The sequence below is a fragment of the Pezoporus flaviventris genome, unplaced genomic scaffold (genome assembly GCF_033815535.1).
Source record: "Pezoporus flaviventris isolate CSIRO_AGI_PZ_B2104156 unplaced genomic scaffold, CSIRO_AGI_Pfla_v1 ptg000055l, whole genome shotgun sequence".
Lineage (NCBI taxonomy): Eukaryota > Metazoa > Chordata > Aves > Psittaciformes > Psittacidae > Pezoporus > Pezoporus flaviventris.
This window is the reverse complement of record NW_026892603.1, coordinates 1,957,926-1,975,689: the sequence shown is the minus strand read 5'-3', so window position 1 is coordinate 1,975,689 and position 17,764 is coordinate 1,957,926. Positions and strand designations below refer to the sequence as shown.

The 17,764-nt window shown below is 35.5% G+C and overlaps 1 protein-coding gene across 2 annotated transcripts in view; it reads left to right on the top strand.

Annotated features, from left to right (window-relative positions):
• HDAC9 (histone deacetylase 9) overlaps positions 1–17,764 on the top strand; it is a 385,460-nt gene that overhangs the window by 310,264 nt on the left and 57,432 nt on the right. The gene's annotated exons all lie outside the window — the stretch shown is intronic.

Here is a 17,764-nt window from a genome sequence, read left to right as displayed (position 1 = left end):
TTCACTTCCTTATGTCCTTTCTGCTTTGAACATGAAGAGAGATGACTTTATATTTGGAAAAAGAAGCTTGATTCTTCTGCTTTCTACCCAGGAGACCTGCTCTTCCCCAGTACCTTAAGAATGGATGGGGACCAGTGTTAATGGGCTGCTTTCTAAAACAGTTTCTTTGCTGAGTTTTAGCTTGATTGACTCAATAACATTGAAGAAGTTGTGATTTTTGGCTTCTTATTTCACACTAGGTTATGTTTAAAAACTAGCATGTGAACAGAGATGAATTCAGGGACAAATTCAGAAATCCAGCTATGTGCCTAGAAGGTAGGCATTTGCATGTGAGCAGTGTCTCCCATTGTGGAGTTCTGGGTGATAAAGTCAGCTGAATTGAGAGAACTCTCAATGGATATGAGAGTTGGATATGAAAATGGATATGCACTGATTTTTTGAATAGCTTTCTAGACTTCACTGCCTGTATCAACTAGGACCTCTATTCAGTTCTCAAAAACATACAAATCCAGTGCCACTGGATAAAATGCACTGGAGAAGCTGAGGTGTACTGCTGGGGCTAACAGCTGTAGCACAGGATCTCTGTGAGATTGTGCCCTATTGGAGAGTCAGCAGCAAGCTAGGACAGGTAGTTAGATCCCTGCATGCAAAAAAGTTGCTGGATATCTTCACGCAAGTAACTGAACTGAATCCTCTGTCTCCATGAGATATGATGAGAGTTTAGACCCTCAGTTAACACATCACTTCTACTATACAGAGGTGTCTGCAACTGGATTTGAATTCCATCCTTCGTTAAATCAATCTATATTCTAGGTAATGGTTAACCATTATTTCATCCATACGTGGTTAGGGATATTGTTCTAAGCCAGTGTCTCAAATTGTGCCTATACTTCTATACCTGCAAAAATAGTGTAGACATGTTCAATCCAGCTTTAAGCTACCTGTGAAATGTCTGAAGAGCTCTCATGAACTACCCGTGGTAATTTGTTTGCTTCACAATGTCAAAATGTAAATACACATGCTGTAAGCAGTTTATGTCTGTCTCTCAACTAATCTTTCAGTCTGGAGAAAGCTTTAAAGGGGCTAATATACTGAGATAAATTACCTTTTCTTAGCAATATGAAATAGCCTGTACAAAGCAAAGTCCCTGTGGCAGAAGTTTTTCACTATCTATGCTGACTCATTTTAAAGCTACACATCTTTGCCTGTTGCTGCAGCATGCATTGAAATCATATCCCTAGGCAAGGTATCTACTTCAGTTTATTGATGAAGTGGGAGGTTTGCCACTTCAGTTGTACGCCTTATCTTCTATCCTTGCACTGTACCTTCTGTTGCCAATATTGTTGGCTGCACTTAGACCAAAATACATGAGAATTTAGGATGAGGTTGTATTCTAGTCAGGTTGTATTGTTACTCCTGAAGGGACTATGTCTCAAAATTGTCCCTTTCCAGAAATTCAGAGCTGATAATATTTATGAGACTTCAGAGCAGATGAAACAATAGCAAAAGATCTTTTAAATGGCTGAATTTCAACACACTCCCTAAGGAGCTGAGATGGAGATCATTTCAGACCTGTTAGAGGAAGATCATGCCTCAAATGTACTTCATTGCACATAAAAATGAGACCTCTCCGCTAGATTTAAGAGCCTGTGGTATTGTGATCTGTGCGAAATATTAGAGGAATTCATCTGGGATTTTACCGTGTATATGAAATAAGCCTGTGTCACTAACAAAGGTAGAAATAGTCACATAAATGTGATGGTTTCTGTAACTGATCTTTTCTAAAAGTATCTCCATCTTGACAGGGAGCATCTTTTTAGTGTGATTTATTTTGTAATACAGTACACTCTGGTGGCTGCCTTCCAAAAATGTTGTCTTGAATATCTGCTTATAAACAGAGCAGCTCCAAATCACTCAGATTCATGACTTCATGATTTTCATTGAAAGATAATACTACTTGGGTTGTGACATAGATGCCAGCTTTCAGGATAGAGCCTCTGAAAGTCTGAAGGACTGGTTGCCTCTTTCAGTACCAATGCTTACTCTGACAGGGGTGTTCCACTTTAGCACCTCAGCTTTAAAAATTTTTGTCTTTAAAAAAGTATGTTACATCATGGAGTAGCACTGCTGCTTTTATTTGATAAAATCCAAAGCAGCCAACTTCTTCTGTCACTTGCCTTTTTGCCATTAAGTAGAGAACAGTATTGTCACAGAGGGACAATCCTTTCTCCAGTCTGTTTCAAACCTTTCACAGTTTTCAAGATCATGGAAAAGAGCTAGGCACTCTGTAATGAGGGCAACGTTCAAGCTACCTCTCTAAAATTCATCTGTAAACTCTGGAAAGTTGTAGAAGTCTGTGGAGTTTCCAGAAGTTTCCTCCACAGCAGGGCACTTAGTTTGTACTGATTTTTCTCCTCCACTGACACTGAGAAGAGCAAGAACCTTACTATTTGTCCCTCCATTTGGCGGAGTACTTGAAAATATTCCCTTGGACAGCATGAGGAGAAGGGCAGAGTTTGAAGAATGAAAAATGATCTATGCTGGCACAAGAGCAGAGGCGGTGAGTCCCAGAAGATAAATAGGGCTTTCCTGCCTACTTGGAGGGGTGCATTTTACTGTGAATGGAAGCTGTCCTAGGGAAAAGGGACACATGGCGCAGCTGGACTTCACTGAAGCTGGTAGTTCTTGAGTATTTCCCAAGCCTGAGACATATGTAGGTAATTCTGTGAATTACTCACCAATGCACCCTTTAAGAAATGGACCTGATTCTGAAGTTATGACCTTATCAAAGTCCATTGGAATTGCATCTCCAGACTTCTGTTACAGGGGACTGCAAAGGAGAGTTCACAAGGTAAAGTGCACAAAGTTGAGCACCTAGTGAAGGACCCAGGAGTAAGACCATATGCACAGTTCTGGAACGTCAGTGCTTTAGTCTTGAACATTTGTGAAGAGTTGTTCTTTATTAAAATAAAAAAAAAAAAAAAAGAATAGTTTCAAGCTGGAAGTTTCTGACTGAATACAGTTTAGGGATTAATGATTACCTCTGTTCATCAATGGCTAGATTGTGGCTTTAGAACAGTGTTTTGTTACCTTAGACAATGTTCAGAAAAGTAACATGGTTAGGTCAGGGAAGACATCCAGGACTGTTTTAAAAAATAAATTTTAAAAAGAAGTTAAAATATGTATGTCAGAAAAAGAAGTTAGAGTGGTCAGCATCTCTCAGAATGGAGCTCTCTGGTCTCATGCATTCTCCACTTTTGTGAGACAATTGGGAAGTAAATGGGAAAACAGACTGGACTAATAGTAACGAGCAAGCAGTTGAGAGAAAACAGAGTAGAAAGAGAATGTAGATGAGACAGAGTAGAGGAAAAGCTGAGAGAAAACAGATGGAAGCCAAAAAGCCAATGAAGTGAGAAAGACAAGACTATAATGATTTACACAAGACGTGGTGGAACTAGTCTGGATAAAATAAGAACAACAAAAAAAAACTTCTACCTTCAGTCCAACTTCAGAATAAAACAAATCTTTAACAGGATTTTTAAAAGGTTAAGGCAAAACTTTGTGAATCTTTTCATCCTGGAATTAGAAACAGAGATTCTGAACAGGATATTCTGATGGTATTGGTGACCTTGCATAGATAAGATTGAAATAGACATCAAATCATTTATATGTTAATGTGAGCCAAACTTCAAACCCCTTGAGGTCTATTCTTTGTGAATATATACTTCCTTTCAAAACTGTACAGAGCCTAAATTAAATGCATGGATAACAAGATGTACAAAATCCGTGGTTTTTACATATGTCCTAGAACACCTTTTTTTTCTCACATTAGCCTTGTTTAATAACAATTTTCATTCCCTTAATAATAAATCATTATTTATATTTATATGTAATTGTGAATTATAAAAATTCTAACTGAATCTTTTATAGAAGGAGAATATAGGAACTGTTAAAGAGGGCACAAGTTTGAAGAAACTGTGTATTTGACTTCATTTGCAGTTTGAAATAGAGACTGATTGGAAGATACATTTGCACCCTGTAACTGTTGAAAAACTATGTGCTTTTTCAATTTTAAATGCTTTTTATGTGTACAGTATCTGCATGAATTATAGAAATACTTAGTATTCTAGAAAACTGCAACACCTTCTTTATGCCATTCTTGAGCTGTATTCACCAATAGTTAGCAACCCTGCTAAAAGTTCTTCTTAGATTACAAGCTAGAGTACTTATTTGTTGGTTTAGTCACTGTGTTTTTTATTTTAGGGTTTTCTTTTCCCATGATCAGGCCAGAGCTCTCCTTTGGTGATTCAATGGAATTTAAAGATAATTGAGTAGAGCCAGAGGGAAGATGAAACTATCAGCCTTGGAAGGATCAGATTATTTTTAAGTACTCTTTGCTCTTTGGTACTCCTCAACTCAATCATTGTTTTTTTTGGTGAAGAAAACAGTGCAACGAGGTGGTGGGAAAGACAGCTTGCTTTGTGTCATAGCAGGCAAGATTTTACTGGTTCTCATTCCACATCAAGTCTCTTCAAAGAGAGCTATTTCTTTACTGGATGGGTTTCCACTTGGACTGACAGATTGTCAGGATTCCCAGTGTCAGATCATCAATTTCTGCTTGAGAATGAAATTAAACTTCAAGATTTACAATTAAAACCCCAAATATTTAATAGAATTCAAAATAAAATTAATAAAATAATTTATTAACAGTTTAAAGACTATAACATGAAATTGAAAATTATATTTGTGCTACTGAAATGTCTTTTTAAAGCTATAGTGGGTAAATAATACAAAAATATGCAAATCATTTATTTGGTACTAGGTAAGAAAATTTGTTGCAAACTATTCATTAGCAATGTCTCTTAAGTGTGCAGAGCTGGATAAAAAAAGAAATACATGAATTGCCCAATGAGTAAGAAGAAAAACATCAAATTTGAGATATTATTTGATTAATGTTATGAATTCACAAAAATCAGAAAGTGTTGAAGTTAGGACTGAAAGATCAAAATCAACTTAGATGATTATATATACAGCCCTTTTGTAGTTATCCTTAATATTATACTATTTAGGGCTCTGTTTTTTCTTCCAAAGACTGAACTATCTTACAGAAAAACAGTACAAACATTACAGATATAATAAGTAATTCATAAGTAATTTTTTCCTTAGCTATTCATGCTGAAGGTCTGACAAATTCTTTTTGCATAGGTTCCAAGAGTCTTCTAACCTTTCTTGAAGGGCCCACAACTTAAAAATCTTTTGGATCATCTTCCATGTATTAACAATGATAAAACCTTCCTCTTATCCACTGTAATTGCAAAATCTGCTATAACATGTCTTGCAGTTTTACATTGGAAGAATAGCTTTAATGAAGAGTAGATGGTAAGAGTGTGCCAAATGTCTCAGCTGGTCTAAAATTCCTTGGTGCAACTGGAATTGAAGAAATCACAGCAAAAAGATCTTTGCAGAGTTTTGGGGACTGTTGGTAATCCAAAGATTACCAGGAAAAGTGCTGCTTTTTAACTGTCACAGAATCTCAAGAGTTTGAAGGGACCTTAAAAGATCATCTGGTCCAGCCCCCCTGCAAGAGCAGTCCTTTGCACATTTACAAGTTCTGTTGGCAATTTTAAATATGGAATTTAAAATTGCAAAGGAATTTCATAAATAAATACTAACTTTTACGTAAGCACACTGAAGCAGATTGCAGTCATATTCTTAGAAGAGAAATTATCATGAACTAACTCCTGAAGGAGTCTGTGAAATACTCGGAAAATGAATGTTTTAACAAATATATTTTGGCTTTAGTAAAAGTTCAAGTTTTTGGACAAAGTGAAGAATTTGAATTATATGCTACCTAGATACTATGTCATCCAGATATCAAATCTAGAAGAATAACTTTTTTGGTTTTTTTTGTGAAGATGATTTGAATGTACAATAGAGTTACATTTATTGCAATATTTTCTGAAACACTGCAATTATTTTAGTGATGTATCCAATCCAAATTTCTATATTATCTTGACTGTTATTCTGAGAGATAACTGAAACAAAAAAAAACCAACTGGAAGTGGAGATCATGCTTAGGGATGTTTTTGTTGCAAGTTTCAACATTGTAAATTGAGACAGACATTGAAAAAGGAACTATGTGGTTCAGTTCATTCTTACGTTTTCTTGAAATTATAATCAATCTCAGTTACCAAGGCAACTGACTACATGAGGATGGCCCAGCCAATAATGGGAAACAGCTTTCTCTTTTATTACTGTAACATATGGTAGAAAAAGTCTTTTTTGTTTCATGCTGTTGAGGAGACTATCTAATTTATCACTCAAATTGGATCCAAAAATGATTAAAAAAGGTGTGAGCACTGAAGTTTTGTAGCTGAAGTGCAGAAACATAAATTCATGTGGGAAAGGCCAATTTAGAAATTTCAAGATGTAATTTGTAGATGTTCTTCAGTAAAATCCCAAACTTCACCTTGATTTTTCCTCTGACATTCAGGGGTCCTGGCAACATGAAGAGTTGGTGCAAGTGATTGTATTGGCAAATGATTAGCATTTTATCAGTATGACTCTCTTGGGTGAGTGGAATTGCCTTTCAGCTGTAAAATGTCTGGCACAAATGAAAGGCTTCTTCCATGCGCACCACTGAAAGAGTTATGATTGATCTAGGACCACAAGACTTTCTACATTTCTTTCGCAGATATCAAATAAAAACTATTAGGAGAAATGTTGGCTGTATGAAGTCAGTGAAAGCTGAAAGAAATATTAAATCACATCACACAATATCTGCATTTTTGTGTTTTGTTTCTTGAGCTGAGATTTCAAGTGCTCTGCTGTTCACTATTCCTTCCTTGTTAAAAAAAAAAAAAAAAAAAAGGCAAAAGCAAAACCAGAAAAACCAAACTGTGAAACATTTATGTAGAATTCATGTTATTCTTGAATGCTGTGCTGTTGTCTTCAATAATTTTTCAGAGGTCTTTATTCCCTTTTTTCTTCTCCTTCCAGATGTTCTTAAGAAAAACTTTGTTTCCCTCATTTTAGGTGTGATTGCGAATATATATCCTTTTTTATTTTTATTTAACTTTTATGAAGCTGACACAATATCTTCTTGATCATCTTCAGTTTTGTTTCAGATATTGTGTTGATGAAGATTTCTTTGCAATTTTTTATGCTTCATTTATTCAAACTTCCTATTTGTGATATTGATTCCTTTATATTTTAAGTTGTTTCTTAAATGAAAATGCTTCCCTTTGAATTTCAGGTATAAAACTCTATTTTTTTTCATACCACTGAAATGAAAATCAAAATTCTTATTGTCCTTACCATGTCATATTTGGCTTCATGTCTCCCTAAACATTAGTTTTGTCCAGTCCCTTCTTTGACTTCACTCTTTAGGCTACAACTCTCTTGCAGGAGAGTTTTTCATATTTTTGAACAGTTGCCTACCTGATATTGTTCAATACCCTAAACAAGTCTGGTACTTTTCTTTGTGAGTTCAGTACTTCTAGTCACATTCAATTCAGTTAATTTGCAATTGCTGACATCCAATTTTGCCTGCCTTTGGAATCTATCATTCCCTCTATTTTATTGAGAAAAATGAGTGTAAGGGAAGATAGGGGATAGGATAATATAAAAGAGACAGGATTCCTCCAAACTACCCATAGCCAACACCAGATCACATTTCTAACCAAACAGTAGCTGAAACTGCACCAGAAAAAGTTGTAGTTTCTAACACTATATAGTACCTAGGGATTAGTGCTTTAGTGTGAGAGTTCCCCCTGCTCCCATGTATATCTTCTCTCTTTCTCTATGAGAATTTTGTAAGGGGGTGTGGGAAGTGCAGAGACTGAAAAGTGCTTTTCTGGGTTACCTTACATTATCTGTAAATAATTCCTGTAAACCCCCACGAAAATTATATCGGTGTGGGTTCCATTAAGCGGCATTCAATTTAGGTAAAGTGAGCAGACTTGATGTTTTTGTACTGTATAATACCTTGTTAGATGAGAGGTGCTGTATTTTTGGCTAGCAGAATGAAGCCCAGCTGGTCTGTTTAAACACATACTGGAGCAATGGGATGGTCTAAAGTGTCCCCAGTTCCAATGGCAAAGTTTTATCAAGCATGAGACAAACAGACCTGTATTTGCTAATACAGAACAGCTGGATACTTTTGCTTCTTGTAGCTTCAAGATCTTCCTCTTGAGATCAGAGACACTTCCTGTTGGTTAATTTGGTTTAGGTGTAAGAAAATATCTGTATGTTCCTTTTCTACCAGTGCATGTTGTTCCTCAGCAAAAAGCAAGAGGAAGTGACATGTGTCTGTTTCTTCCCTTTCAAAGAGTATCTCATAAGAGCTGAAAAGTAAGATTAGCCATATGAACAATTTTCTGAATAGCATTAGTCCAAAGGAATAGTGACAGTAATATATATAATAAAAAAATAGTGGCCATCTAGAAACTTTTCTGTTTAATGACAAGCCAGGAAAGCACATACACAGAGAAGATACTTTTAGAAGCAAGTGAGCGTATGGAAAGAACTACAAGATAAAGAAAGAAAGCATTTACAAAAGAGAATATAGAGAGACCTCTGAAAAAAATTTAAGACAATTTCATGTAATTTGTAGTCACAACCATGTTGATGAATACAGCATGTGAAAAATCATGACCCTGATGAATAATTTAATTTCTAGAAAATGTTTGTTTTCTTTTCATTTAAAAAGAAAAAAAAATATCCCCTTTTAGGCAAAATGAACTTCAGAATTTAACAAATTTTGTGGTGAAAGTATTTTTTCCAGGTGATTTCTATATCTTTTATCCACCCAACCTATTGCTCCCATGAAAAATGCAGTGCCTCCAATTCATCTCCCGAGGCATTTTTTAATAAGATTTAGCCTTCTTCTTCCCACATCTCACTTTTGCAAGAATTGAAAACTATTTTAACTTCTCTAGTAATAACCTCAGTGGTGACATAAGCAGATTATTAACATTGCAAAATGAGCTGTTGTACAATCAATAGCAGTAAATTTTAGGTAGCCTATTTTCTTCGATTACTGCTCTTCGTCAGACTGTACGCTATATGCCCAAACTGTAAAGCTTTTTTAAAGATTTTTAATAAAGGAGCAGGGTAACTTTTGGATCTAAAGATAAACTTCATATTCCAGAGTCCTCTTATCTTTTAATGTATTCAGAACACCACCACTTCTTTCTTTACTCCAATTCCACCATTCCTGTGAAGTGTAATAGGTACTATGTTTCCTTTCTTTTACACTGTTCTTTGATTGCTGAATAGTTTTAAAGGTGTCAAGTATTCTAAAGATATACAGAAAGGTAGAATATGCTTCAAAATAATATGCTTTTTTATAGGCCTATGAAATTCTTTAGAGAGGAGACCATGCTATCATTTATTTTGTGAACCCTGTAAATGCAATGTGGGAAGTTTTTAGCTCTGTATTTGTGATATTATATCATAAATACAATACATTTGTCTTCTTAGGAGCAATCTTATTACTTCTACATAATAAGATTTACTGGGAGCAGTGAACTGTTTTAGTAGATTATTAGATTATTATGTTAACATTTTAGGCCAAGTCCACTGAATTGTATGATAAAATATGCTGAAAGAAATTACTTAGTAGAAAGGCAAAACTGTTATTTTGGTGTTGAAAATACTATAGTGGCTTGATAGAAATGTAATTTGTTTTCTAAGCAGCCATGCAAATTTTAAAACAGTAAACTTAAAATGCCCTCAAGTGTGATTATTATATTTATGTAAGAAAGGTTTCTAAAGGTTTAATTTTCTTTCTTTTTTTTTCCATAAAATACAATAATAACAAGAAATTGGCACTAAATTGATTTTTCTGATAGAAACATGTTGCACCATGAAAGCTAAATGTATTTTAAATAATATTTAAGGGTAAAATTTGTCAGCGTATATGCATGTGTCAGTACCATTTCCCATACATGTTAGAATGGCTTTGATAGAAAAATGATTGACTTAAAATGGTGGGATTCCATATGTATTGCCTTTTACTTTCTCAATGCTAGTGATACTATTTTAAGTCATGCTGTGTTTTATATTAAGTGCCATCTTTGCAAATTAAACCTCTATTTCCTCCTTCTCATATATCATCTTCATTTGTATAGCTTTGGAAGCCATATCAGTCCTTCAGCTACCAGTTGGAATTTAGTAGATAAGGTTTATTTATGTTGCACAAGATGACATAGTACCAACCAGCCTTATTTAAGAAATAAATAAAAGGTAAGCAGATAGTAAATTTTCATTTCATCATGCCAGTGCTTCCGAAAATAAGATTCTAAAAAGAGGAGCATTTAATAGAAAATACAGATTTTATTTTTTTTTATCCAGTCACTTTTCAGGTAAAAGTGTACTGTAAGGAGATATCCTGCCATTGCATGTGGTATCTTGGCCTATATTTCCATAGAAGGCCTTATCTTTGCATAATGGACAGCTGAAAGTCTTTGATCCTTGAAAGGTAACCTCTTCTTTCAATGTATAATCATTTAAGAAGTACTTAGACCCATAGCCTTTGAGGAAGCTTATTTAGCCAATCCCTTTACCTAGTACACTGAAATTTGAATTTTACTCAGTTCTGAATGAGGGTGTGAATGTGCATTTTACATGTGTATACGCATTTAGCCACAGTTCTAGAAGTTGGATAATTTTATTTGATTATGTTATTAATATTGAAATGAATTCTGGAAACCACAAAGTAATATTTTTCTCATACTTTTCCAGTTAACTTTTTCTTATTTTGGTTCTTTTTGTATTAGTTCAGAGACTCCAATGGAGGCATTCTGTAGATCAAATGTAGATGAGTCCTTATAATTGAAATGACCTTTTAAAATAGCAATAAAAAATGAAGAATCAGCACATATTGTAGTCAATATTTCTTATGCTTTTTGAGTTCTTAAGATGTTGCAATACCAGCTGTAATAGAATTCAGGAAACTTGCATGACGGATGCCAAAATAATTATTCATTTAAAAAGGAACCCACAAATAATAACCTTAGGCTCTGAAAATGTCCTCAAAAAGAAAAAAAAAAACCAAACCAACCAACCAACCAAAGCTGTTAGTGCTTGCTAGTGCTTCTAAAACTCTTCATTCAGTGGTGCTCAGATACTCCTACAATTATAACGTTTGAAATTACTAACTTGGGTGCATCCATGGAACTCCTTGACCCTATATGTAAATTCCAGTGAAATGACCATGACTTACAGTAATGAGGATTTTGTTTCAATGTGGTGCCTTTTGCCCCTTGAAGAATAAAAGAAAAATATATTTTGTATCTCCAGAAAGCAAATAAGGTAAACATAGAATAAAAGTAAAGACAAGAATATTGACTTTGGTTATAAAAAATAGAGAAGAAATAAAATTATTAAAAAGATATAAAAAGAAAACCTATAAAGATAAAAGAAAATATCTAAAAATAAAGGCTATAAAGTTTACATAAAAGATGTAATTTAGAAACTGAAAGATAACTTAGAAACTAAACAGATAAGATCTGCAGAATTTAGGCATACCTTGGAGGGTAAGTCCAGAACAAAGTTTATGATCAGATTGCAGTCAGCAAGGAAGCTTAGGGGAGAGTTCTCAGGTTTGTCCTTGGTGAGCTTAGGATGATAGCTTAGGATGATAGCAGAATTGGCACAAAGAAACGTCATGAAGGTGAACAAAAGTTTTAGTGAGAGACACTAGTATAAATTAATACATAGAAAAAATATTTAACCAATAGTTGTACAACCATCCTATGTAGCTTTCTGTGAGATAAACATTACTTGATACTGTGTTACATTAAAACATATGTGCAAACAGCACATAAAAATAATAAATATCATAAGTTCCACATACCTATTGCGCAATTTTTAAAATACTTTCTGATCTATTCATATCAGGGTGCATTCAAGAACATACTCAAATCTGTATAATTTTAAGGTAGGACAACATAGTGATTGGAGCAATATTTAATTTGCAGGATGTGACACGAAGAAACTGTAGGCAGAGCTACAGCCCTTCAAACAGGCTGGATCTTCATTTGGTAGCAACACCCCCACTCTAATAGCATTAATGCATTTTATATACTCTTGCAAAATACAGGTCTGGTATAACTGAATAAATAACAGTGCTTTTATAGTGTTTTCTCCTAGTTAAAGTAGTGGACTTAGAGTCTTCTGCATTTGCTTTCGAGGTTTTTCCAGAGGCAACTAAATAATTTATTAAAGTCTTTTACCAGCTTTTAGTTTTAGCTGATTCATCTGTGAAGTGGGTACAAGAAATGCTTGCTTTGGAGGACTATGGAATCAGAAACAGCTATGCTGATTTATACCAGCTGAAGATATGAGCCTTTCCATTTATTAATGTTCTGAGAGTACTTTCAGATCACTGGATGAAAACACTAGAGTATTTTAGGGAAAGAGCAAATAATTTATGTTACTAAGCCATTCCAATATGTAGTTTTAGATCAGTGTGGATTTTTTTCTCTGTTACATAAATTACTGTCCTGGAATGGTATTCCTGCTTGTTTCCTTTCTAAATTACCAACACAGAGAAAGAATCATAGCTATTTGCATCAGTTTAATTTTCTTTGGAGATTTCCAGCTCTGTGTGACGGCACTTGCAGAGTCATTTCTGATTTGGGTACTTCTCTGCAATCTCTTGTGGGAGAGTAAATGTTTGGGAGCATCCTAACCATGTGCTTTAAATGTACAGAAATAGAATGGAAGAATAAAAGGAACAGAGTCCCTTGGTAGACTCTCTTTAATGTCTTGCATCTGATGTTCAGATTGGTGAGGCGGGGAGTATCATATGCCTGATGTTTTTCTCTAGGACTGCACCCAACTGGAAGCCATTCATTGGCTTCCCCACAGAGAGCAGCATACCCAAATGGAGCATATTATTTCCTTGGGGAAATCTCCTTAGTGAGATAGAAAAAAATCTTTTCAGCTTCCCAGACACACGCTCTGTTCTCAGTACCACCACACTTAAAGGAAGATTCACGCTGCCTTGAGCTGGAGGACACAGTTTCATTGTAACTGCAAGGTTTAGCATGGATAAATAATTCCTGTGATCCAGCTGCTCAAGCTTTCAGGCTTTGACATGCTTATTAATGAAAACGTGAGAGAAAAGAAACAATCAGGCAGGCAGGATGCCCCTGTAACTTTGCTGTCATTGTTAGGTGAATACAGTATACCAAATATTTATGCTTTTGTAAGATTCAGGATCACAGAAAATAAATATCTCTTTATTTTGTTTTCTTTGGAGGAGTAAGGAAGAGTGATACTCATAGTGGAAGAATAAAATTCACTTATATTCTGACAAAAATTACTCATTTGTCAGAAAAGGATCCTAGCATTAACTTCTGTTTGCTGATAACCCCTGCAGCCCAACTGGCTTCAAGCAGGTAGCTGATGGCTTGCAGTCCCCAGTCCATATCTGACTGTTGACCTATGGCCAAAAGCCAAATCATATTTCTTACTCATGCTGTGGGTAAGACAACAACTGTTCCTACCTATGTCTGAACACAGGCTGCCTATGCAAGTTTGCAAAGGGCTGCTGATGAGCAGGTTTGACCCTTCGCACCGTAACAAATCCTGCCAGCTACAGCCTGATTTCTGAGCATAGGGTTGGTCTGAGGAGTTTGGGATGGCTAACATGAATATCTAGTAGTGTAGGATCAATGGTAGTTCTGTGGTGGGTTTTTGTTTTGTTTTGGTTTTTGTTTTTTTTTTTTTTAAATAAAAGGCATATTTTCTGTTATGATCTAATTCAGAGGATTCTGTACTTAGACAATTCAGAAGGTATGTGCTATGGTTATGGAGATCCTGAAGAGTCAGTCAATGGATCATTTCTCTTTCTTACACTTTGCTGTGCCACGCAGAGTGTAGATGAGATGGGAAATGAGCAAGAAGCAGGATCTGATGATTCTATTCTCCCAAGAGACAGTGAAAGGTCAGGAGCTGTCTCTGCCTCTCCAGCAGTTCTCACTCTCCTGAGGCAGGAGAATCCTGTTTAAGAGGGAGAAGTGAGTTTCACATTGCTTTTGGGTAAAAAAGAAAAGATGGAATCTAGTGCTTTGTGTAGGCTTTCTTTACAGCTGCAAGCCTCAAAGCATTTTTCTAAAGACAGTTTTTCAGGGATAATAAGGGCACTGAAGCCTGAGAGATGGCAAATGCCAAAAGGTTTTCTTTATTTCCTGGTGAAATTTAGTCCATATTTTAAAATGTATGTATATGATTCCTCATGGCACTTCATAAGATAAGAAAGTATCACTTCTGTGAAGGAATTTAATATGTGTTTTGTGCCACAAAGGAGTTCCAGCCAAAGCAAGACAAAGGTTAGAGAGGTCTTACCTACACGATGTCCAAAATAAAATGCTATGATGTTTTCCAGACATTAAGTTGCTCTTCTCTGAGCAGAGACCTAATAGTAGTTACTCAAAGAAGGAGCAACCTTAAATGACTGCTGTCTAATGTAGAAGAAGACTGGATTAGGGATTTAAGAACTAAATGACTATATGGTCTTCTGTGTCAACTTTCTGAAAGACCAAGTAGTATTGGCTGCTGTAACCAGGACTGCAGACACCCTGATATCTTTTAAAGGAGTCAAGCTTGCCATCCTTGTAAACAGATTACATATTCCATAATGTCTGAGAAGCCCTTAGAGTTTCTGTTCAGTATTACATCAAGAACAGTGTAAGATGGATGAGCTCTGGCATTCCAAGTCCCTCAATATTATGGAGGATGAAAGAGAAATAAACAAAGAAACAGGTCTTATGGACACATAGGTTACTTCTGATATTTAGTATACAGGGTAGCAGCAGTGAAGTTCTGTCATAATTTGTGAGACAGTAGTCTAGCAAAAGTAGGGTGCTATTCTTCTGGTGAAATATAACAGACATTGTAAAGTTTTAAAAGAAAAAAATCTTTCTTTTGGAAAATCCCTCTTATGTTTTATTTTAGTCATGTAGATTCAGGTAATACAGAAAGCAGTAACAGAACAGCAAGTTCTAAATGCCACGTCTGGTTATTATCCTTATAGCCTTATTCCTTTAACTGGGATTCCTAAATATAATTTCAGTGAAGATGACTTGTTGTGGTTTAAGCTCAGTCAGCCACGCAGCTGCTCTCTCACTCCCCCCTTAAGCTGTATACGCTATTATTTCCTGTTCAGTACTATTAAAGATGGTGTTAATAGCTATACCTAGTGCTTTGTGTCGAAAGACCTTTCTTTCAGTATTTAATAATTTTACTAACATTATCCAGTGTAGCTGGTGTTTTTCGTGTCAGACATACTTATTTGAAAAAAAATTTTTGAAGAAAGTGACTAAACCATTTTTGCTGCTTCTAAGAATGAAATTAAGGGTCAAATGCACTCTTTTGCCCAAGGTATAAAAAAATGTGCTGACATCTTTATGCTTTGGAGCAAGGTAGTGAAATGTAGTAGAAATGTGGTAGATTTTCCCAATGCTGCAAATTATAAGCCTCTTAGAAATCTTATTCTCTGCTAGCCTGGTTCGGTTTGTTACCGCTCAGCAACTTGAATTTCCACAGCTTCTGTCTGCACTGAACACACTCCATCCTGTTGCTCCTGAGCATTGTCTGTGTTATACTCCATAGTGCTGCCACTTTGTTTGACATGAAGAAACAAAAAACAGATCCTGACTTGAATTTGAGAAAATGTGAATGGAGAGGAGGAGGGCAAAAGCTCAAGTAGCTGAAGATAGGGAGGGTTCTCTATAGGATCCCTCCTTCTTTCAGTGTATAAGATATATGGTGTTATGAGGGCAGATCAAGGTTGCGTATCAGCCACAGTCCTCATCACTAATCAGGATCCTTGCCACATGCATTGCAAATGTGGGGAAGTCTGGGAAATATGTGTTGCTTCAGAAATTGAAGATACTCTAATTGAGTATCAGAAGGTATGTACATAAGAAAGATAAGATGTGGTTGCATGGATCTTTATTCCTGATATTGTTCCCTAACTTTGTGGAGATTAACTTGCAAAAATGTTCAGTCGCTATAGTGTCTAGTGTAATTATTCATATACGTACTTTGTGTGTTATACATTATGGAACTATAGGAAAAGGCCTAGAAGAGAAGTAATCTGACCTGCTGCCTCAAGGCCATGTCATGTTCAATCTGTAGCAATCTTGATGGATATTTGCTTTACATTTTATAAAAAAATTCTCAGTCTCCAATTTTATTAAATATTTTATTTGAATGATTATCCAGCCTTACTCTTAAAAAAGCTTTTTCCAGTGCCTGAGCTGCAGCTTTCCTGATGCAACTACTTCATGTCCTATCCAAGGTGGAAATGCAGAACAGGTTATTTTTTTCCTCTTGCAACCACTTACATATTTACAGACTTTTAGCATGTTTCGTCTCATGTTATTTGAACCAAATAATAATAATTCTATTATTTTATTCACTTAGGTCCCATCTTTTAGAATTTTATTCCTTCTTTTTGTTCTCCCAAGTTGGTCTAAGTCCTTCTTTAAGTGCAATGCTCAATACTGGAATCCGTACTTCATAAGAGGCTTACCAATGACATGTAAAAATAAAAAGACTCTTCCACAAATTTTAACACTTGGTCTGCAGACATTCATGGTGCAATTTTAGTGAAATCACCAAAGAAAAAATGAAGTTGCCTAAGTCCTTTTTTCCTTATGTAAAAAGATACTCATTGAAATGCTGTATGCATTGACAAAGACCTTCTAGTTAGTCTGAATTCTCCTTTTCTCTGACTTGCAAGTCAAAGTAATAGTAGGAACATTTTCCTGTATTAAAATTACCTTTGAACAAAATAAAGATTATAAAACACAGATGAAAAACTAAAGAAAAACCTAAGGAATTTTTAAAACATTATTAATATGCTTGTCTTCCTCCTCCCTCCACCCCCCCCCCAACCTTAATCTTTCAACAGAAACATGACTTTTTAGCATAAGTTGATTAAATAATCAATTAATAAATATTGAACTAAGACAAACAGTATTACATATGTGCAAAATTGATTTTCTGATTTTGACCTGTGTAGACCAATTGGGATTTCCCTGAGTTAATTTGGAACAGAATATTCGTTTTCCTATTTGCCTTTTAATAATAGCAATGCCTCTCTGAATTAGCACAGCCATTACAGGCTCAGTGTTTGTCACACTAGTACAAAAACCATCTTGACACCTTCCCTTGGAAAAGCCAGCCTGAAAAAAAGCATCTACAAGTGCAGAATGCAGGGTTTTATTGTCTCTTTCACCACATCTTTAAAGCCTTGAGTTTGGAAAAGAGTGAAAACAAAGCAACAAAACATCCCCATGGAAGTTTGCCAAAGAAGGGGTTAAAAAAGTGGAATCTTTGACTGTGAAGGGCTGAATTATCTTTCTGACACCAGCAGGGGTTGCTGTCACTAGTTTGTGGTTGTCACATTCCTGTTATGCTTGACCTTGGAAAGGCTTGACAACATAGTCTGGACTTGATTAAGGGAATTTCATGTTTTTCCTTTGCTAGAGTCACCCCCCACCTCGACAAACATTTAAAAATATTAAGGAAAAAAAAAAAAGTTTGGAAAGCAAACATTTTCCCAAAAGAAATTTATAGTTCAAATTTACACCAAGTTCACACTAACTGGAGCAGTCCGAGTTTCCACTCAAGCTTTGAGTGCTCTCTGTAAACTATTAGTCACTTCCCTGGAAGAGGCAGCTTTTTTTTATAGGCAGCAGGATAAAACAGGCACAGATGTGTGTGTAACATTAGAGACTTTCAC